Here is a 22607-nt window from a genome sequence, read left to right as displayed (position 1 = left end):
CGAGCAGTGGCTTCAAAGGGATATTTCCCCACAAGTGAGACTCGCCTGCGAGCGGCACCCGCGGAGCGGGGGCCGCGAGGCGTTGCAGAAGGATCAGGCAGCAATTAGGGACAGCGCTTCCTTTAGCGAGGGCTTATAGTGAAGTGATGTCTTCGATCCAAATGAAGAAAAGGGTAGGGAACGGTGAAGTGTGCAAAAAGTGAAGTTTCCCTTCCTTTTCCCCAAACACATACAACTACACAAACAGCAGAACCACCAGTAACCAAACAGCAACCTGCAACAGTCTAAAGAGCAAAAGCCTTGAACTGGGTCTGGAATCCAGATGCTTGCAGTGCAACGTTACTCAACATCAAGTCATCTCCAGAACTCACTTGAGAACTGTCAGGAGGAAAACCCACAATGATACGGATGGACTGGTATAGGAAAATAGACAGTCTCCTACTCTGACACGTTATTAAAGAGTTGTCGAGCGGGCTATCCAAACGGGCTACTGCCTTCTTCGTCCGGGTGCGTCAAAAACATGGCCACAATGTTATTAAATACTGCAGAAAAAAAGGTGGACCGCAAGGGAAACGTGTGCAAGGAGAGCTGTTTTCTTGTTTGAGAACAAGGCTGTAAGTCAATTGCTTCACTTAACGTGGGAGTTTGTTATTAAAGCAAATTAAAGTGAGTAGACACAAATAACTGGTTCCTAGTCGGGAAAGCTGGGACTAATGAAGCAAAGGTGACCCAACATGGACATGCCAAGCGATTTAAGGACAGTGGCACACAGGGCCTTCTGCGACAGAAAATGAACGAACAGGCCCAGAGAAGCAAAGGAGTTGGGCCCGGCCCCCTCTATAGATAAAAAAAAAGCGAGCCGAATCAGTTTCGAGCTTGGCCCGGGCACATGGTCTGTCTCTGGGGGCCAACTCAAAGACAAGTCAGAGTAGTGGCCCCTCGGTCACTGTATTATGCATCCTGTAAATGAAACTATGACATGCGGCCAAGGTCCTCCAGCACAGTGGGGGAGAGCTGCTGAAACAGTAGGAGCACAAAAAAACCCGAAATGGGAGCATAACTCCTTCCACTAATCATTTCAGCATTCATAAAATGCAGAACAAGAAAGTGAAAAAACATTTAGCAGATGGAAGCAAGATGCCAGCCTGTAACCTAACAGCACATTATGTGACCTTAGACTTCTTTATTAATTTAGGTCAATGACTTTCGAAAGAAAACTGCGAACAACGTGTTAACCTTTCCTGTACAACTAAGGACAGGAGCAATTAACCCATTACAAACGGGGTATCAACAAATCGGAAATGATCTCAAGGCTTCTACAGTAGGGCATACTGTGTGATCCTGGGCAAACCACTTAATTCCTCTGTCCTTCAATGTTCTTCACTGAAAAATGTGCAAGCAACGAATAGAAGATCTGCTCATTAGGAGCTGATTAACTGAAATTAAACAGCTTCGAAAATTGAAAGTTTTGTTTTGAAAATGGTAAGCAGTTATTTTTAAGTGTTAACAGCTATGCGATTTACATAATAGGTATTTTGATTTGATCTCTTTATGGACCAAGTCAGGGCCCAGGCTCGGATCCACGCTCCCTACGAAAGAGTGTGCACAAGGCATCATGCATTAATATAAGTGGATATTATCTGGGAACTGGCCTTTCTGAAGGCCCTAACACGGATTATATTGTGTGGCGGGTTGGTAAGCCCAGCCCTGCGCCGTGTCACCTTTGTCATCATGACCGTGAGACTATGGCAAACAGAAGAGGAGTTCTGTCACCGCATCCGAGAAAAAACAAAGCAAACCTCAACTCCAAAACAAGGTTTCCCTCCCTCCCCCCCTCTGGGGCTATTCTTGACAGTAACGGGTGTTAGATTATTCTGTCACCCGGGCAGGCATGCTTATCAGCTGGAGGTGTGGACTGATACGAAGGAGCCAGCAGAAAGAAAACAAAAGCGCAACTCACCAACAAGCTGCGCAATTAAATCCTACGGAAAACAAGGATAGAGTGTGAGACAGTGACTCTAGGGGAGGGGCAGAGAAAAGGCTTCACGTCTGTCAATGCCGGACCAGATTTGGGGGCGTTCCCGAGGGCTTTTGGCTGACGTAGCGTGACGTCGCCAAAAGCCAAAAATTCTCGGGAACACCCCCGAATCTGGTCGGGGATTGACGGACAGAGCCGTCTCCCAATGGCTAGCCTCCATTTATGGAGCTAGCCAATGGGAGACTGGGGACGGACCATGCCCCACATACTATATATCAATAGGTTTTCGCCTAGCGAAACGATGCTTTCGCATCGTTTACGCCAGTCAAAACCTAAAAAACGAGCAGAAATGTAAACATTTCTCCTCTTAACTCCTGTTCTGGGGAGGCTAAAGATGTTGGCATGTCCCCATATTCACGCTATGTAGTAAATCTGAGGCAGTGTCAAAGTCCATGGTGTTGCATGGGAACACCCACAGCAACACCCATGGCACGCCTCCCTGCTGCAATGTAAGGCAACGCAGCATCTTACGTTATGTGGCCCTACACCTTTATCTACAAAACCACGAAAAGACACGCAGGGTGGCTTTGCATGGCCTTGTAGATTTGGGTGTGGGCTGTGCGTCAAAAAAAGAGAGGCACAAGGGGCTTGAAAATATGCCCCTCAGACTTTAGAAAAACGAAATCTTTGGTAAAGTTTTGTGAACTGCTGTAAAAACCAACAGCAGCTGTTCATCAAAATATTTGCACCTTGACATGAAACTTCATGATGAAGGTTGCCATCAAGGTAGAGAGATTATGGCTGATCTGGTGGTGATCTTTAAATTTGGTGCATGACAGTCCGTCAGAGAGGCAGACATAATGTCCTCTGCCACCCTGACGGACTATTCTTCCTCTGTCAAAGTCTAGATCAGGCCCATAGTGTTTTGTAGCATGCATTTTGAGGCTATACCACTAAAGAAATGAACCAAGGATTCAGACTGTGAGCAGAGAACCAAATTAATGTACTTTAGGACACAAACTGCCTTTCCTTGATCAATGGTCCCTCATTACAACACCCGTGGCTGCTTTCTAACTGCATTATTGGCGCCAATGATGCCACACAAGTTAGTGTGGCGTGGGCAAAAGATGTGAATAGCAAAATAAGATGTTGTCATTACTTTAATAACCAGTTGAACTTGTTGCACGTTCATCACTTTCATTCTGATAAAAACAGATGAACGCATTATCAGGCATATAAAAGAACCACTTCATACTAAAAAATTTGTACTTTTGGTCCCTCCACCTTTTAAACTTAAAAAAGCAAAAACAAATCTATGGTTGTATTTCTTTCATGAATCCAATAAAATCCTCCTTTTAAACTTAAGAACTTTTGGCCCCTACGTTTCTTACAGACATATCGTGGACGAAACCCTTTTGCCAGTAGAGAATGGGAGAGGGTGAAGACAAATGGAGGCGAAAGCACATTGTCAATGGTCAATTGACAACTGATGCAGCTTCAGCAATCCTGAAAGGAAGACGTTTATAATCAATTTACAGTAAAACAAACCAGTGTCAATTGCACACAAAAAAACACATATTTAACTTAATATTGTAATATAACATATTTGGGATGCATTCTATATAGATCTAAAGATTTTGCTTTGATGAAAAAGAAGCAGCCTGCACCTTTCTGGAAGCTGGTGATGCAGCTATCAGAGTTAGAAGTCTGAAGGCTCCGAGCTCCCCGCCGTTGCGCATCCTGACCTGCATCGATAAAATGCAGCTAATGTCCTTCTCCCTGTCTCCTGTACTGGTGCGGAGACATTGCCTGTGTGACCTCTGAGATTAACCTAATTGTCTTCCCGCTTTGATTAGATGCGCCACAAAGCTAGCGAAAGGATCAAATTAAATTTGAGTGGCGGCAGAACAGCTTTGGAGCGTTGATTAGATTTGAAAATACCACATTTGAATATCTTAGCATTTGTGGGGATTAGCAAAGAGGGAGTCAGAGAGGGAGGGAGAAGACGATGCACTGCTAAACCAAATCCCCAAGCAGCCATGCGTTGTGGTCGGAAAGTCTTAAATATGTCCGCTTCACCTGGCTCAGGAGCAATGGAATAGCTTCATGGAAACTGATGATGGACTTTGCCAGGAGTGTTTGCACTGGGAGTTGTGATCCTTTTGTTTAGCATGTGGTCACAGATAGGTCCTCATTCGAAGCATATCTTGGCGTGTGATCTTTGGAATAATATTTTAACTCTTCATCTAATACATTTTATAGAAAGTTAACTTTATAAGTATCTAAATATTTACTGCCACATGCACGTCACCAAAGCGAGCCACAGTTATACAAATATTGTTTGTTTGCCTCAAACTGATGAACTAGCAACATGGAGACAAATATTGCCCTCAAACTGTATACTAGAAATGCCCACACTTACAGATATGCATACAAGAGAAGTTTTAAGACATGGGCAAAGTGAGCTCTTGCCCAGGGCCCCAGCCTTTCAGGGGGGCCCCTGATAGAGCCGGCTCTGTTCTGCAGAGTATTGCCCTAATGACCTTGAACAATTTGTGAACAGAAATACTGTTTCTCCTTGATATTATTTTTAATGTGGGTGATGTGTAAGTCCATTACAGACATTTTGCAGAGAAATGTTGTGTTTATGTTTCATGCAACATCCATAAAAAAAATCTTCCAGATCAAAAAAGGACCTCACATATTAGAAATGGGAGGGTGTCACAGAGATTATTTGCTGCTGTGCTACAATATTGAAAACACCCATCACTATCCCTGAATATTAGATGTAAACACATTTAGAATTTGGACAACTGTGCCTGTGCACTGTCAGTGGCTAAAAAGAGCATGAACGAGCTGACTATGGATCATAAATTCAAAGCTGTTTCAAACAGGGAGCCCTAAAATCCATTTGTCCATAGCCCCCATAATCCTTAAAGTGTCCTTGATGCATGCATTCAGTCAAAACAAATTGTAAAAGAAATACAAGTTTATGGAATCTATGAGATTGCTAATGAAGCCACCACTAAAATTATCATAAATACGATAAGGTTAGGTCTATGACACCACTAGAGACAAGATCTATGACAGGTGATGTAATTAATGGCAGTAGTGATGACAATGTTAGTCTTCGCATCAACGTACAGTGAGTGACTTGGGGAGAAAGAAACAAAGTTTAAAAGTGGGGAGGTGAGAAAAGTAGGTAGAAGTGAGGAGATAGAAAAGAAAAGGGTGACATAAAATGTGCTTTGGAACAAGCAACATAGTATTTAGTGTTGACTCTTGTAATAACAAATGGTGTCAATTCCTTGTTAACTGAATTCTCAAGTTATGAATGTACCTGGGAGCAGTGGAAATCTTCCTGAATTAATTTCAACATGTCCAAAACTCAAAGCACAGACTTGTCCCAGTTTTCCTTTGGATCACCTTTAATGAGCACTGTATACCTTCTTGAACTTTCCAAGTAATTGTGCAGAGATTCCTGCAACAATTATTCCACACTTAACAAAATCTACAGACTCCACTCCAACACTTTGTAACAACTCAAAATGCTTCGCTTCAAAAAATGATGGAAGTGGGGTAATTTATTTTCAGTAACGTATGAAATTCAACACAATACGAAAAATACATATTTACCTCACTTTCTAGAAAGCCGTTAAAACTTCACTCTTCAGTATGTAGAACAGATGCTACATGAACCAGACTCCATCCCATCTCTAATACTGTATCAAATGGCATGTATACTTGAAACATCAATTTCATTGTGACTCGATGCACCATGTGTCACAACTACATGCATCGCACCCAACAGGTCCGCATGAATCACTCCACATACTTTCGACCGTTATGAAGCCACATTAGTGGTTTTTGTGTGCTTTGCAAATTCCAGATAATATATCATAACCTGTGATAATATCTATCAAATCAGGGAAAGAACTGAGGGCCATATGTATCAACACATTTCCCCATAGACACAGAATGGGTAAAACCCTTTGATACATCTGGCCCTAAGTAGCAGGCACTAAGATAGATAGGTAATAGAAGCGATCAAAACTATTCAGAAGGGTCCCCTTTTTTTATTCATAATAGCACTGTTCCAGGAAAATGTATCTGTGATGCATGTGTGATCCGCTATTTAAAAAAAAAACCTTTACTTACTTTATCAATTGAATGAGGGTAAAAAAAACGTATGCAGCAGGTAAATTCCAACACCTTCAATGTGTACACCTTTAACAAACTTTGTTAACGTTGTTGAAGTTGAAGTCTTAAAAAAAAAGAAAAAGACTTTCACAAGTTTCGTCAAATTCACAAATCTCTCACACGTTTGTTTTTTACAAGTTGGCCAAAAACGTTATGCTATGTTTTCTGTGTCAAAGCTCTTTGTCAGCACTCTGGTAGTGGTCAAAATAAAAACAGGTCATATCCTTAAAGAACAAAAGTCTACTGCAAAATCTCTGAATAATTGTTGACGTGGCTGTGCACACTTAAAACAACCTAAAATACCATCCACGTATACTAGGAATGGGCATCAGGTGTTTCTGTATGCAAGTTTTTTATCCAATGAGCAAATCAAGTTTACTTGCAAAATTCTTACCGACCAGCGTGTCCTTCAGGATGTATTGGATCTTGTTTGGTCGACAGCTATTTCCATTAAACCAAACAAAAGTACAAAATAACTTGGCATTCTAGAAACGCGCCTCACAGTGAGCGTTTGAAAGTTGCATGAAGCCAGTCACGCCAGGTTCTTTGTTTTTGCAACTTCACTTTTCTTTTACTCCTTTGTGAGAATATAGTCAGCGAGCGCCTGGGCGGGTAGGCTAGGGCGACAGGGCCTAGTTTTAGTTAAAGAAGCAGTCTGCGCAGGCCAGGCCCGGCACGACTATACCGCTACGGCCGGTGGGCCTTCAGCGAATCTGAATGAAACATGGATGCATTGTTGCTTGCTGTGTTTGATATTGTGTACCTCTTGCCTGCTGTGTTTGATTCTGTGTCCTGTTATTTTTGTACGTTCTATTTTGTAACATTTCTCTTACGCAACTGGTTTCATTGCACAGCGCCCTAATAGCATGAACTTGGCTTGAAGGTACTGGAGCACTTTAGATGCGCACCAGTTACATTACACACGAACACTTCGTGTTTTTTACGCACAGGGGGCCTCATTTATGAGAAATGACGCATCGCTGCGTGAAAGCAGCGATGCGTCACTTCTCAGTGCACACTCCTTGCGACATTCCTGATGTGTCATATTTAATGTATGACGCATCATATCGCAAGGAGTTACAGATACATCAGTATTTCTGACGTATCTGTAAGCGCGAAAGTGACGCATTGCTGGAGTTTGTCACAAAAGTGACGGAACTCCAGCAATGCGTCCTTTCAAATGGGGCAAGCCCCATGTGAAAAGGCCTGCATCAGTCTTACGCCTGCTGTGAGGCAGGCGCAAGATTTTGACGCAACGGCGTCCTAAAAGTGACGCAGTGAAATCTAATAGATTTCACTGCGTCACTTCTACGACCCTTCCTTGCGTCAATACGCCCCCTTGCATACATTATACCTGGCGCAGGTTTAATGTGGCGCAGAGGTTTACAAAGTAATGCATCTACCTAGATGCGTCACTTTGTAAATATGACTCAACAAGGCGCATTTTTTACGCCACTGGTGTGTCACAAAAAGTGACGCACCGTCGGCGTAAAAGTGACGCATAGCCTCATAAATGAGGCCCACGGAGATTAAGTGATTTGCCCAGAATCATATGATGCTTGAGGCCACCCGAGACACGAACCTGGTTCCCAAGATGGCAGATCTGGACGATACGTCAATTGAGGACTGTTAAGAAGTTGGGCTAATCTTGCCGGAGATGTTTATAATACTGGTACCCTGCAGCTGTTAGTGCTCGCCTTTCTTTCTACTTCCTTTCTTAAGCAATCATGTTACGAAATATATTTACACAATGTACTATTATGAAAATTAATACAGCAAAATTATTGTATTTAGAGGAAAGTAGGAGAAACGGAGAACAAGGCATGCATTTAATTCAATTGCACTAATCACTCAAATAAGCTAAATTATTTATTTTCACAGTTGCAGTAATTGTTGCTTTTGATTGTGAATATGTAGTTTTTGCAGCTAGGTCATCATGATCGGCAGGCTTTATCACCGAGCTATGTGTAGGCCTATAGGTAGGGGTCAGCTACAGTGATCAGGTAAGCAGGCTTCGAGGGTGCAATGTGTGGTCCATGCAGACAAGCCTCGCTGCAGGGTCTCACTGAAAGGGGATCTATAACGGGCTCTAACGCCAAACAGCTTTAAGACTCTTCAAGAGACCCATCTCTCCCAGATGCAGGGAAAACAACATATGGGGAAAGGAAGGACGTGCACACTGTATTTGATCTGCACAGGCCACCAGTCATCATGCAGATGGCAGGCCAATGATGATGTGGCGCTACCCGCATGTGATTCAAAGAAGCGCTTTTCATGGCAGGCCACAGACGACTTGGGGCCATATGTATCATCAACCTGATTTGCGATTCTCAAATAGCTATTTTTAAGAAATCGCTATTTGAGAATCTCAAATAGGTATGTATGTACAAAATCGCATTTTTTTGGGGAATTTCTCAAAATTCCTTAATTGCGATTAGCAAATTGCGAATCGCAATTATGGAATACTTTCCCATTCATTTCTATGGGCCAGGAGGGCCATAGGAATGAATGGGAAGTTATTCTCAATTTGTGATTCGCAATTTGCTAATCGCAAATTGAGAATAATTTCAAGGATACAGGGTAGGGTGACCAACCGTCCGTAAATTTCACAGACAGTCCGTAATTTCGGCCGTCTGTCCGTTGTCCGTGAAGGATTCTTTAACGGACGCCATTTGTCCGTAATTTTAACTGGTCTCACAGCTGGCCCCCACCTCCCTTCTTGACTCTGATGCTGTTGAGGTCCGGTGTAACAGCAGCATTGGAAGGCACAGCGGGATGGCAACTCTCACACCTCCGGCCCTTGATGAGCTTTTAAGAGGTGTTTGAAGGTGACTGAAGGGGGGGAGGGGGTGTGAGGGTGGGGGGCTGCAACTTCAGGATCTGGGGCATCTATTCAGATGCAAACAGCGCTGAATGCATCTTGTATCTGCAATTGGTGTGAGACATTCCCTTTCTGCCCAGGGCCCCAAACATCCTAGAACCGGCCGAGGCAGCACGTGGTTCTCTTCACAGAGCGTAATTAGTCACTAAATTGTAAACAAACCTCGATTCTTCAAACATGCAGTCTATATTGTAATGAAATAAAGAAATGGCACAATCGCACCCACACTGATTAACAAAGTATGGAGGATAATTAGTTAAATTAGTTCTCTTGGAGTATCTCCTTTCAGTACTGTACATCAGCGTGGGGGGGACGAGGGGGGGGCAAAATTAACATTTTGGAAACGCAGCCTGTCTTCTCGTTGTCTTGTCCAGGATGGGGTGAGGAGCCCTCCCCCACCCTGGAAGAGACCAAGATGATACTAGAATACTGCATGCCCACCCCTGTGCCCACCCTGGTGGATCCTGTCTCCCCCATGTGGTGGCTCCTGCCCCCCCCCGCCCCCACCTGTGATGGCTCCTGTCCCCCCACCCTGTGATGGATCCTGTCTCTGCCCTGGGTGGCTTCTGTCCAAGTCCTGGGATGGCTTCTGCAGCGAGGGTGAAGTTCTTGATGGGTGGGCGAGTGAGTAAGTGAAGGGATGGCTGGATGAATTAGTGAAAGGGTGAATGGATGAATGAAAGATTGAATAGATGGATAATGGGAGAGGATGGATGGATTGATGAGTGAGTGGAAGGATGGAAGAGAGAAAAGGGAAATAGCTGGATGTATGGGTGGAAGAGTAGCTGGATGGGTGGAAGGGTAGCTGGATGGGTAAAAGGGTGGATGGATGAGTTAAAGGATGTATGAGTGAAAAGGTGAATGAGTGAGTGAGTGGGTGGATGGATGAGTGAAATGATGGATGGATTGATGAATTGATAAGTGCAAGTGCGAATGGATGGACGGATGAGTGAAAGGGTGGATGTAAGGATGGATGAGTGAGTGAAAGGGAAGGTAGATGGACAACATGATGAAAAGATGAGTGAAGGAGTGAAAGGATAAACGGATAAGAGAGGATGGATGAGTGATAGGGTCAATGGATGGATTCATGAGTGGATGTGTAGATGGATGGATGGATGGATGGGTGGGTGGGTGGATGCAAGGAAGGATTGCTAAGTGAAAGAGTTGTTGGAGAGAGAAAGGGAGGATGATGGATGACTGAAAGGGTGGATGGGTGGAAGAATGAGTGACGGGGTGGATGGATGAGTAAGAGAAAGGATGGCTGGATGGGTGAAAGGGTAAATGGCTGGATGGATGAGTGAATGGATGGATGAGTAGAAGAGTGTATGGATGAGTGTACAGATGGATAGGGTGAAAGGGTGGATGGATGGATAATGGTTGGATGAGTGAAAGGATGCATGAAAGGATGGATGAGTGAAATGATAGATGGAAGGATACATGATGGATTGGTTTGCAAATAGCTGAATATGTCTAGATATGGCTGGGCTTACTTATATACTATTGCGCGACCTCTGATGTGTCTGTAAAACATATCCAATTGTCCTGAAGTTTTGTCCTGAATTTTGACCTCCTGTCCTGAAATTGTTTACTGAATTTTGACCCTTTGTCCTGAATTTTTACACTCACCGTCCTGAATTTGCACAAATGCCAGTTGGTCACCCTAATACAGGGGTGTCCAAAGGACACCCTGTTGCACCCCTGAAATATGCATGGGTGCACATGCGGCGCACATACCGTCACATGGCACTTTGAAAAATGCAAACATTTGTATTTTTCAAGGAATTCGCAACTTACCACCAACTAGAAGTTTGTGGTAATTTGCAATTCCTTAAGGACATTTTGCAAATTTTTTTTGCTTCATACATTGCATTTAAGGAATCGCAAAATTTGCGACTCCTTAAATGCAATTGCAAAATAAGGAATCGCAAATTTTGTGATTCCTTGTTTTGCACCAGATTTTGCTTTATACATACCATTTAGCAAATTCGCATTCGTAAAGGCCGAATTTCGGCCTTTTCGAATGCCAATTTGCTTGATACATATGGCCCTTGGTTCTGTGTTAGCCCTAACAGTACCACAAGCACTGTTCTGCTCTATCCTGTACTCCTGTATCCCTAGGAACGGAAGCCTTGCTGTTGAACAGCATTCCCTAGCACTCGACCCTGTCCCAGCCCTCCTAGATCACTCGCTCTCCCACGAGTAGCGACCTTCACAAGCCCAGCTTCTCGGCAAGTTTCATTTATCTGTACTAGGCCAATGTGCCTCAACTAGGAACGAAAGTGACGTGTTGGTGTGCGAAACCATTAGGAGGCAGGAAAGAAGAGTGACACTGAGGTCAACCTATGGTAAGCAGCAGGCAGGATTAAAGCCCTATATTGAATACAGCAGATCTTGCAGACAGCGCATTCGCGCTGCCAGGCTCGACCTAAAAATGGAGGGAGGATTAAAAGATCTACCCAAATTTTCTAAACTACTTATACATTGATAAGAGGAACACCAGACAGTTATAATACAAGGACATTAACCAGTGGATAAAATCAAGGAAGGAAGAGCTAGAAACATAGAATATCATTATTTTTACAAACCAACGTCCTGCATTAGTTCATTTATAACTATTTTGTCATTGAGAAATAATCAGTATGCTAAAACAACATTATAACAAAGTCTCATAAACAATATTACGTCATGATTTAACTATATCCGTTAATTCAATTCGAGTGATTAGGCTTTACATTCATCAATTATTACCATCACTTTAATTTGAACATAACATTGTTCATATTATTAACATTATGGGTCATCACATTATTAGCATTCTGGTGGACAATGTACTTCTCAAAAGCAAAATGTATTCACGTATTTGCACCAATGTTTTCTTGATGTATTTTGTATAAAACAACACCAAACTAATATAAAAAGAAAGGTTTTCATGGCCCATAGTCCCGTCAGAGAAGGTGCGTTTCAAATAACTATTACAATGCTCACCGTGTTCCATATCTTAACTCTTTACCTGTGCAATTTTACACTACTGTGCCAGAATCTGATTACAACAAAGGTGCTCCAAATGGTATTTTCATTAGTAGGGCGCGGATGCCTTCAGAAACCGATCACATGGAAACATTTAACCTGGGTGAATGTCTGAAGAATTGACCCACAAACATTAGCGGGACATCCATGGGGCAGTGGTGTAATACTCAAATATTCATGGGTTAATTTAGCTCTTGTGTCCCTACACGATTCCTGCACTGGGACTGGGAGTCTCTCCTAGTGTTTTATTTTCTTTACATTTCTAGAAATGCATAAAAAATCAGTGCATTCTGTGGGAATGTGTTTTTTATAAAACCATTTTATTTGTGTTATTTATCTGTTGCATTGTACATAAAGTGAAAAAAAATAAAAGTCTGCTTCGTAGCAGAGTTCGTCAGTCTTTACAAACAATATTCTATTTACTATGTCTAAGCTGTTACAGCTGTAAAAAATATTTTTACCAGTTACCATGTGCCTGAAGGTACACTTTATACCATGTCACGGCACTGTGCATACTCATAAGGTTAGTAAGGGTTTGCCAAACACATTCAGCATTGCTCTGCTGTGCAGTGCTCTCCCAAAAAACTTAAAAAATAAAACACTTATCTACTATCATGCAAGGCCTGCTTCTCCTGCAGAGCTTAAACATGGTGTATAGCCCTTTTGGGATCTGCGTTGACATGTGGGGCAAACTCTTAATACCTGGAAAACTCTGACAGTTCAGAGTATGTATGAATAGTTCTCAGAAACTTGGCAAAAGCCAGACCTGGGATTTTCTCAGGGCACATTTAGAAACAGAAGACATTCAGAGAAGCAGAACTTACCCCTTGTGACCTAGAGTTCTTATGCTGAGTCATGGGATCTTGGTTCGAAGCCAAGTACTGCTGCGGCAGTCATGCGGGTTCCGTTCTCATCAGTGTACACTTCTGGAATAGTTCCAAACTGGCTTACCCAACTTCAGTATATACTATGAAGCTTCCAGCAGGGGCAGGCTTGGGAAATACCTCTGGATGCATAAATCTCTCAATGGGACTCTTTTCAACTCTCCTTCATACGCCCAGTTGTAACACAGTGGTTGTTCAACCTCTAAAGTTTCAGGGCAGAGAATCGAGCACCAGGACATTTTATTGAACATCCACTTATGAACAATCTCTTGACACCTCCTCACTTACAAACGCCATAAGAGTTAGGTGCCTGGTCCAAACTTTATGTGCCGCACCCCGTTGGACTTCAGATGGGCTTCAATTGTAAAAAGAAAATATACCACAACAGTGGGGCTCATTTGTCACCAGTTGTTTTGTTAGCCACAGTTGTTTCAAATATTGTGCAGTTTTCACCTGTTTGGAAATTCCACCTGAGTCCACAGTACAGCCTTTACAAAACATGTTTATTTATTTTACATACAGAAGATTCCCTGAAGGTTCTTTCTCTACCATAGGTGTACTGACACCCATGTCAATCAAGAGATTTACCACCAGCATTGTGACTTTAAAAGCAGAGGTATAGCTGAGATACTACCTGTTACATATAAGACCACATGCCATGCAACTCACCATCATCAGTTATGAGTATTCGCAGATAGCCACTACTACTCCAGGCGTGCTTTTGGATATCCCAAGCACTACCTTTATTTCTACTGCTCTCAGGGATCATGGTGGCATCACTAGGGAGTAAAAAGAGCTCTACAATATATATTTACTTTTTGTAGTTTCCATTTCTCACCCTTTTTCCTGCTCCTCAACACCCAACAAGAGGCTGCTGAGATGCTAAGGGTGGAGCAAGAGAGACAACCGTGTGATGTCATCAGGGGGAGGGTTAAAGGATGCAGCATCTTAGTCCTGCTACTTCTGGTATTTGAGTGATTCTGCACCCAAGCACGAGCTTCCCTGTCTGTGGTGCCAGGCAGTCAGCCAGGACATCTCAAAGAGCACCTATTGACCTGTCTGCAGCTATGAAGATATGGACGAACATAGGCAACATAGAAAGACAAGCTTAGACAATTTCAGAGACCGTCAAAGGTTTTACTTGCTATTCCATTGTGTTACAAATTTACTGTGCTAAACTTAAATAAGAAAGAGTGCTGTTTGGCATCAGGGGGAGTGGTGAAATTAATTATTGTTCGATTTTCAGAACTGGGTAAGTCCAGCAGAAACGCAGAGCAGGTATGAAAATACAGTGAATGTGTCACATCTTTTGAGTGCTGGATCTATGGGGAGTGGGGAAAGGGGTGCACATTTGCAGAGGCTTTCAACCACAATCGTTTTTTATGTCATAATCTTTGTGAACGACACAGTTCGAAAATGAAAAAAGAAATAACATGAGAGAAAGTCAGCTAAAAGTAAGGTTGCTGGAGAAAATCTCTGCCGAAGAACTACTGGTTACATTTTTTATTTTCAACAAATCCCTCCCACAAATTTTTTTTTTCCAGAAATATTTTCAGTGAGCTTGGATGAGAAACTTGGCAAAAATGCTCAAGAGTGCAGAACGTGAAGAGCTTGCTTGCTTGTGTCGCCAAAATTCAATGGCGAAGTTTGACACTTCCACTAATTACACCCATTTCATAGGAATGGTTTGGGAAAACAGAACCCCAAAGCTTCGACTCTCTGGCATGCCATCAAGAGGGGCAGAGAGAGCCTCGTTTTCAACACCCTACCCTCCCACACTTTGCCCAAAATAAGGAGCGGCCACCATTTATTGACACAAGTGTTTCAAAGAGTTTTGGTTACTGTGCTGAATACATGTATTAAATTGTTGGTGATGGGCTCTAGTGCTGATTGGAAACACTTACTCGGCCTTAACACCAGTTGATTTATAACATCCAACCCAACGTTTGTTCTGATACCTTTGGGAGTCTTGCAGTGACGTAGCTAGGCCTTTGGCCACAGGGGGCGGGCCCTGCGTCCCCCCCACCCCGCACCGGTCGTATCTAAGAGCGGGGCGGAACCCGCCTTCGCCCCCACTTGCTACGCCACCGGAGTCTTGACTCCGACTGTGAAGTAGGAAACAAGCCCTCCATCCTTTCTCTCACTTGCTGCCCTTACTGGTCTCTGGAAGGACTTTCCAGATTTTTTGAGGTCCATCTGCCTCTGGCAACATAAAGTAAAATAACATAAATTGTCCTCATTCTCGAATCATGTTATGTTATGATTCATAAATCACTTCCTCGTGTATATATAATTAAGAGGATCTCTTAGTACAACAATGTTATGACATTTGCGACTTATGTCAGAAATAGTGCCATGTTTCCCTTGATGTACCCGGGTGATTTTAAATTCATGAATTGAGAAATGTCCCTTGACATCTGGTTACTGGTTGAACTCAGAATGATATATTATGGTGAGCAATAATGGCTTGATGGTATCACTCAGGAACAATTCAGCCACATGGAACAAAGCCATAATAGTCCAATGGTTATTTTGAGACAATAATTAGAAAAATTTCCCATGACATATTGTGATTAATCAGGCACAATATCAGATGTTCTGCTTAACTCAAGAACAATACAATAATCTATTGGTATCACCCAGGAACAGTCCCAGTGAAATTATATAATTAAAATACCCATGTGGTGTAATGGTTGTACGGCATTACAACGCGGGCTTTTACCCCGCATGCCATTACAACGCAGGTTTTACAACGCAAGTCGTTACGACGACTTGCGTTGGGGGGCGCTGGATAGTGGAATAGTTTAATTTTCTATTCCAACTCCAGCCCACGTTGACAGTAGGGAAGGTGTTGAATAGAAAATTAAACTATTCCCTATCCTACAGCGCCCTCCAGCACAAGTCGTTGTAACGACTTGCGTTGTAATAGCAGCGTTGTAATAGCAGTGCGGGGTAATGCCCGCGTTGTTATGGATGTTTCCCGGTGTAATCAATACTGATTCCTTCAAGTCATCCCAGTTTGATCATATGGGGAGTTCAATACCCATATGGTGATAAATACAATGTAAGGAAAGCTCAAGAATATGATGGATTGTTTAAAATCATCATTAGTTCTTAGTACTTTGTGCTCACTTGGGGAAGAGTCTCATCACAATCCATCATACTACTAGGACTTTAATAAAAAGGACAAAACAGGCTTTATGGATATTGATGTTTAGAGACTTGGCAACCAATTATTGTAATACTGACTGCTTATTCATTATGTAAACAAACCATGTGCTCATTTTTACAGATAATGAGCTAAGCCAAAAAAAATGTTAAAGGAACAGCAACTAAGGGTTGGTTGTTATGTTATGTTATGTTATGTTATACTTTTATTTGTATAGCGCACGGCTACTCAAAAAGAGTGTCCCGGCGCTTTATGTAGGCAGCTCAGCCATTAAAAAACATAACAACATGAAACAGAGACAGAGGAAAAAAGACCACCCTAGAGGTTAAAGAGCCAGGTCTTAAGGCTCTTCCTAAACAGGAACAGATTGGGAGTACTACGTAGAGCCAGAGGTAAGGAGTTCCACAGCTGGGGGGCCCTGAGACTGAAGGAGCGACCCCCAGTGCGAGCCTTCCTCACTCGAGGGACCGCGGCCATGAACAAAGATTCCGACCGAAGTGAGCGGACCGGGCGATAAAAGGCAAGCCTTCGCTGCAGGTACCTTGCTCCCGAGCCAAAAAGTGCTTTATGCACCAGAGTCAGAGTTTTAAACATAATCCGCTTCCGGATGGGCAGCCAGTGAAGCGACTGCACCAACCCGGATGCTCTCGCTCGCCTATGAAGGCCAAAAATGGCGCGAGCCGCGGAGTTCTGCACCACTTGCAGCCGCTGGACAAGATAGTTCGGCAGCCCTAAATATAGGGCATTGGCATAGTCCAATCTAGAGCCTATTAAGGCTTGAACAGTGAATTTTCTATGCTCCTCTGTAAGCAGAGGTAAGAACTTCCGGAGCATCTTCAGAATGCAAAACAAGTGCCCGACAGACCAAGAATGTGTGATCTTAGCGTGAGGTTGTTATCAAACTTGACTCCCAAGTTTTTGGCCACCAGAGATGACTGAGCAGGGGGACACATGTCCGTTGGCCACCACTCCCGCCATTCAGGGTCCGAGGCGCAGCCGAAAAGCAGAACCTCCGATTTGTTGGAGTTGGCCTTGAGGCTATTCCGCTGGAACCAGTCAAAAACCATCCCTAGGCACCCCCGGATACTCTCTCCATCAAATGCCTGATCTTTCCTGCACGTGAAGAGCAGTTGAGTGTCATCCGCGTAAGACACGATCTGGGCCCCAAAAGTCTCCACCAGTGCCGCCAGTGGGGTCATAAAGATGTTAAAAAGAGTCGGGCTCAACACAGAACCCTGTGGAACTCCGACTCCCAAAGGCGGCATCTCAGCGGAGCTCGGGGAGGCCCAGACCGTTTGTCGGTGGCCCTCAAGAAAAGATGTAAACCATTTGAGCACCGTCCCCCTTAGACCGATGTCATAAAGTCTGGTGAGAAGCACCTCATGGGGGACGGTGTCGAAGGCCGCCGACAGATCTAACATGACAAGCATGGCCTTGCCTCCTACGTCCAGTGTCTCCCGAATAACCTCTGACACCTCGAGGAGTGCCGTCCGTACTTAAATTAGGCCGGAATCCGGATTGCGAGGGGTGCAGTAGGTCATTTGATTCTAGAAAGCTAGAAAGAACGCCATGCACATGCTTCTCCGTGAGCTTAGCCAGGGCCGGAAGAAGGGAGATTGGCCTGTAATTGGCCAGAACCTCGGCATCCAATCCAGGCTTTTTGACGAGAGGGATCACCATAGCCCTTTTCCAGGACCGCGGGACCCTCCCCTCCCTCAAAGACGAATTCAAGAGAGGATTGACCAATGGGTTCATCACCGACGCCATCCTGGCCAGAAATTTGGCCGGACATGGGTCTAGTGGCGAGCCTGATTTAAGACTGGCCAGAAGCGTAAGGGAAGCATCGGGGGAAACAGAGGGGAACTCCGCCAAAACAACATCTGGCGTAGACGATGGAACGAGTCCCGCCCCAAAGCTGAGAAACCCTTCCACGGACCTCTCTGAAAAGGAGGCCTGGATCGATTTGATCTTATCCGTAAAAAACCTGTCGAGATCACAGACCCATGACTCAGATGACACTATTTGAGGCAAGTTGGATCTAGGGGCCGTAAACTCCCTCACCACCGTGAAAATCTCCTTGCATGAGTTGGAGGCCGCCTCTATCCTTCTGGCAAGATATTCTTTTTTTGCACAGAGAATATTGCGATGGTAGGCTTTAACCGCCATCCTATAGGCAAGTCTGGCCTCCCCATCATACTGAAAGCGCCACGCCCTCTCGGCCACCGTACACTGGCTTCGATCGATACGCAGCGCCTCCGTAAACCATGGCGCAGACAGCCGCTTGGCCATAGGTCGAGGGGCCATTACAGGGGCTAGATCATTAAGCCTCTCTGCCAGCCACACCTGCATGGCCTCTGTATCCAACTCCAGGTCACCCGAGAGGGGGCACGGATGGTCAACAAACGCCTGAGCTAACAATTCTGGCGTCACTCTGTGTAGTGCCCTCGAGGCTGAACCAAGCTGGGTGGGGGCGCCGCTGGGTAGATGCTCACTCCCCAGTATGGAGAACCTGACCAACCTATGATCGGACCAAAGCACCGGGAGAAGTTCAATATCCACTAAAGGGATCGATGAAAACACTTGATCCAAGGTGTGTCCCTTATCATGTGTGGGGCCCGTCAGAGAAGGAGCAAGGCCCAGAGGGGCAGTGATGTCAAGCAATTTATTTGAATTCGAATCCTCAGCCACATCCAAATGAAAATTAAAATCGCCTGCCAGCAGACAATGCTGCGCAGACAAAGCCAATCCGGAGATGGCCACCTGGAGGTCCTCGAAAAAAGAACCCACAGGTCCTGGAGGTCTATATACCAGCAGCCCTTTCAAGGCTTGATGCGGGGACAGCCTAATAGTGAAAGCGAGCGACTCAGAGCCTGCGATAGTGTCCAAGGGGAGAATAGAGCATGAAACACTCTTCTTAACAACCACCGCCAACCCACCACCCCTTCCCTTGGCTCTGTCCTGGCGAAAGATGTTATAGTCCGGTGGAATAGCCGCTAGGATGTCCGGATTGGACGTCTCCCCCAACCAGGTTTCGGTCAGCAGAAGGCATAAAGGTTTTTCCCTGACAAGAAGATCAAAAATATCAAGGGCATGCCTGCCTACTGATCTCGTGTTAAGCAGTAAGCATAGATGTTTCACACGGTCCTCGCCTAGCCGAAAATCGGCGGAGGGGGCATAAACAGGCGACCAACCACATCCAGGGCAGAGCCGTTTTCCCCTAAAACGACCCGGAAAAACGGATCGACACGCGCAGGAAGAAATTTGCAAAGCCCGGAGAGTCGTAGAAGAATAGCAGATCATCCTTCCAACGAAGAAAAAAAATAAAAGAAAAAAAACAAGAGCCTAGTCAAGCCAAAGTCCTACACTGCTCCGCCGCCTCCGGGACGCTGACGGGCGCAGACGGGCAGGACTCTGGCAAGACTCAGGCAAAGAGAAGGCAAACCCGCTGCGCGATCCCGCTGCGCTAGGGGGACTGGTTTCAATAGGGCCTCCAGGTGAGGTGCACACCGCCCCACCAGGACGCTCAAGATGGCGCTCAAAAAGCGTCAAAGCCCTTCCCAAGATGGCGTCCAAGTTACAAAGGACAGGCGAGGCAAAACACCACCAACCCCAGAACCGGACCCGCTAAAACAGCGGTGTATAACCTATTATGATGCAAGTATAGGGCCAGCTCCCAGGTAAGATCAGGGGAGAATAAAACAAAACTAACAGAAATAGAAAAACAGGCAGTTTTAAAAAACGCGAGGCGCTAGTCACGCAGCGCTAGAGACAATGCAGAGCTGCCAAACCTGGCACACGATTCCAACAAGGCGGGATAATCCGGGAGACCGCCTTAAATAGGGCCTCCAGGTGAGGTGCACACCGCCCCACCAGGACGCTCAAGATGGCGCTCAAAAAGCGTCAAAGCCCTTCCCAAGATGGCGCCCAAGTTACAAAGGACAGGCGAGGCAAAACAACACCAACCCCAGAACCGGACCCGCTAAAACAGCGGTGTATAACCTATTATGATGCAAGTATAGGGCCAGCTCCCAGGTAAGATCAGGGGAGAATAAAACAAAACTAACAGAAATAGAAAAACAGGCAGTTTTAAAAAACGCGAGGCGCTAGTCACGCAGCGCTAGAGACAATGCAGAGCTGCCAAACCTGGCACACGATTCCAACAAGGCGGGATAATCCGGGAGACCGCCTTAAATAGGGCCTCCAGGTGAGGTGCACACCGCCCCACCAGGACGCTCAAGATGGCGCTCAAAAAGCGTCAAAGCCCTTCCAAAGATGGCGCCCAAGTTACAAAGGACAGGCGAGGCAAAACACCACCAACCCCAGAACCGGACCCGCTAAAACAGCGGTGTATAACCTATTATGATGCAAGTATAGGGCCAGCTCCCAGGTAAGATCAGGGGAGAATAAAACAAAACTAACAGAAATAGAAAAACAGGCAGTTTTAAAAAACGCGAGGCGCTAGTCACGCAGCGCTAGAGACAATGCAGAGCTGCCAAACCTGGCACACGATTCCAACATTGCCACATGCATAGGACGGATCTTTGAGACCTTGTTTCTGACAAAGATGTAAGAGGGATTGATGTATTCATGATACATGCCAGTTCAGGGATTGCCTGGCTTGGTAGTTCGGGCTGGACTTTTTCTATTAGAGCAGGGTCAAGTCTGTTTTGTATATGGCTGGGTTCAAATTTAGGTAGTGTGGGCTGGCAAAAGAATGATGGGGTGGAATGCTACCAAAGTGATTGCCAGTGGTTAGGTTTATTACAAGCATTCCTCCCATCACCTTTTACATGTTTGAGGAACCTCCCTAAGTGGCAAGGGTATGCGCAGGCTTGGGTCCCAGGCTCACTGTCCTACTGGAAACAAGCTACACCTGACTGGAGAGCCCCAATGAGTGTGAAAACTGTATTGGGTTGTGTTTGATCCAATTGAGAGAAGACCTATCCTGGCAGATCGGGCTTGACTGTTCCTTTTGGAGCAGGGTCAAGGCTGATTTATATATGGCTGGTACAAACTAAGATGGCAAGGTGGGCAAAAGAACAGTGGGTTGGAATTCTACACCGAATGATTTCCAGTGGTTAGACATTTTGCAAGCATTTTTCCTATCACCTTTTGTGTTGATATACCCCCCTAAGTGGCAAGGGTATGCCGGTAGTCACTATGCCACTGGAACCAAGCTACACTTGACTGAAGAGCATCAATCAAGACGAAATCTGTATTGGGTTGCTTTTGTTTCTGTTCAGAGAGAACCTGGCCTGGCAATTCGGGCTGGACTGCTCCAATTGGAGCAGCACCGAGACTGATTTGCATATGGCTGGGTCTAAACTAAGGTGGGATGGTGGGCAAAATAATTATTGGTTGAAATTCTACCCTGAACGATTGCCATTGGTTAGACTTATTGCAAGCATTCTTCCATCCCTTTTTGTGTTTTTCATCTCACATTCCCCAGCCATTAGTTGATTGCTACTGCCATTCATGAGTTATGTAGTTTTGCCAGTGCACCAGCATTCAAGAGTTAGATTGCTGTAGAATTAAGAAGAATCAGCATATGGAGGTGACAACTTTCCCCTTTTTTGTTTAAGTGGACACAAGAAACAGAAGCCAGCTGCCCATGACTTAGGGCCTGATTACAACTTTGGCGGTGTGGAAGCGGGGCATTGTGTCCAGCTCCTACGCCTCCAAAGATCCATCAGATTACGAGTTTCTTCATGGTCTGGCGGGTGGTGCTTTGGCGGTCCAACATCGGTGCAGCTCAAAGGCTCATATGTGAGCCTTAGATCTGCTGTGCAGCGGGAGCGCCAAAGCAGGTTACTGCACGGTATGGACTGTGCAGACCATGCCATGCAGGAACTTGGGTGCATGCACACAGGGGTGCACAACATGTGCCCCCCTGCATGCACCTCCATGCACAGGAGGATTAGGGGGTGCTGTAGGACCCCTTTACTTTCCTGGCACCACACTTTCATGACAGGCCCTACTCCATGTAAAGTGGGGAGGTCTGGAAAGTCATAATATGCTTGATGGTGCCTGCGGATCCCCAGGGGTTGTGACAGTCCCATGGCGGTCCGACTGCCAAAGATGTAATACAATGGTCGAACCGCCAGTGCGGCGGTAGCCTAACTGCCACCGCTGCACCATCCAGTGTTTGGCAGTTTTCAGACTGCCAAACTCCAAATCAGGCCCTTATTGATTGTAGCCTCTGGTTTGGGTTAAACAGACCGGATATCTGAGCCTGATGGTACCACGTGCATTCATAGCTACACGGGGCAGTGTTAACAGTATTTCCTTAATGTCCTTGCTATAAGCAGACACATAAAAATCCACTCTTTCTCTGAGAAAACAACAGAAATACAACTATTCTAATTATTAAAAAATAGGCATGGAGCAAAGTTTGATGGCTACACAGAAGATGTACCATCTCAGACAAGAACGCTTTCGACTCCAACCCCGTAGGCCCTTCTAGCAGCT

Source organism: Lissotriton helveticus, chromosome 3_1, assembly GCF_964261635.1.
Source record: "Lissotriton helveticus chromosome 3_1, aLisHel1.1, whole genome shotgun sequence".
Taxonomy (NCBI): Eukaryota; Metazoa; Chordata; class Amphibia; order Caudata; family Salamandridae; genus Lissotriton; species Lissotriton helveticus.
Note: the sequence above shows the minus strand (reverse complement) of the source record.